The sequence below is a fragment of the Chiloscyllium plagiosum genome, chromosome 7, assembly GCF_004010195.1.
Source record: "Chiloscyllium plagiosum isolate BGI_BamShark_2017 chromosome 7, ASM401019v2, whole genome shotgun sequence".
NCBI lineage: Eukaryota > Metazoa > Chordata > Chondrichthyes > Orectolobiformes > Hemiscylliidae > Chiloscyllium > Chiloscyllium plagiosum.
Genome location: NC_057716.1, coordinates 115,005,540 through 115,007,035, shown reverse-complemented (window position 1 = coordinate 115,007,035; position 1,496 = coordinate 115,005,540). Strand labels below are relative to the sequence as shown.

Below are 1,496 nucleotides of genomic sequence, written 5' to 3'. Positions count from 1 at the left end.
TGGGAAGACGTGCAAACTCCACACAAGCTGTCGTCTGAGGCTGCAACTGAACTTGGTTGTCTCGCGCTGTGAGGAAGCAGTGCAAACAACTTCGACACAAGGCCACTGAGCTAAAATTGCATTGAACTATAAGCAAATGTAAGGAATTCTGGTCGAAGCACAGATATCGTAATCTCAGCATCACTATATGTATATAGATTCTAATCCAATCATAGTCGATAAATTTGAATTTAATGATTAAATAAACTCGAATCATGACAAGTTTTCTCCCTGTTTAGTTCAGTGGAGGAAATCAGTCGGCCTACGTGTGACATCAGAAGAGACAAAAAAAAAAACTGCAGATGGTGAAATCCAAGGCAGACAAGCAGGAAGTTTGGAAAACAAGGGAAGTCCGGCAGCATCAGGAGGTGAAGATATCAAAGTTTCGGGTGTGACCTTCCTTCGGTCCTGGAGATGGGTGTAAATGAATCCATAGATTAAGCAGGGTAGTGGTTGAGGATCGCAGTGTGGTGTGTTCGGGACACGTGAAATCAAATCGAGGGTACGGTCTGCTTGGTTGATGGGAACAATGCATTTGTTTTGTTTCTGGAAAAAAATGCTTGGTTAGTGGAATGGAAAAGGGGGACGGGGAGGGGCTGGAATGGTGCTGGCGGATAGGAAATGGAGGTATTTGAGATTAGAGAACTTAATGCTGTCCCTATTCTCTGCACGCAGAGGATGAGGTGCCGTTTCCCACAACCTGCAGTCAGATACGCTGTGGCAAAGAAGGAGGCGAAGGATGGACATGCTGGAAAACGAATTACAACAGTCAACGACTAGGAGGTCAGGCCGGCTCCTGCAGGCCAGGCTGAGAGGCTTAGTGAAACGTGGCCTCAGTTTACTCTTGCTCTTGCTGATGACGAGTAGGCCTCATCCGAACCACTGGATACAGTAAACGAGTTTGGAGAGGAGAAGGTGAACATCAGTTCTTCCTGGAAAGACAGTTTGGGACCCGGGATGGAGGTGAGTGAGTGAAAGTGTGCCAATAGTTTTTCCATGCCTTAAGTCGTATGGGAATGTGACTTTGGGTTCGGGAGGGTTTACGGGGCAATGTCACCAAACATTTGGGGACTGGAACGAGACTTGATGTACTCATGAGGTGTAGTGGGGGTGGGGAGAGCAACGTATTCTTGGTGTTGTGGTTCAATTAGAGTTGTCAGAAGTGTTTAAGGATTATTGGTTGAATGTAGAGGCTGGTCAGCCGTTGTATGAGCGCAAGGGTGAACTTATCTTAATTTGTGTAAAGGGGCTTTGAGAGCAGTGGGGAATGGAGGAAGTGCGCTCGAGGGCTCTCTGAATGACAAGGCAGAGAAACACTTTGATCGAAATGGGTGGACATCTATGATGCTTGATAGTGGAATGTCTCCTCATCCAAGCAGATGCAGTATCGGCTGAAGTATTGCGTGAATGCAGTGGACTACTTGCCTGTTGTTGGCAGGGAAAGGGTGTCGTTCGTC

The 1,496-nt window shown here is 46.9% G+C and overlaps 1 long non-coding RNA gene across 1 annotated transcript in view; it reads left to right on the top strand.

Annotated features, from left to right (window-relative positions):
* LOC122551875 overlaps nucleotides 1-1,496 on the top strand; it is a 1,022,930-nt gene extending 1,021,434 nt beyond the window's left edge. Inside the window, exons 2-4 of the long non-coding RNA XR_006312224.1 lie at nucleotides 284-459; nucleotides 715-1,002; nucleotides 1,419-1,496. This is a non-coding gene — a long non-coding RNA (uncharacterized LOC122551875). The remainder of the gene's footprint in view (nucleotides 1-283; nucleotides 460-714; nucleotides 1,003-1,418) is intronic.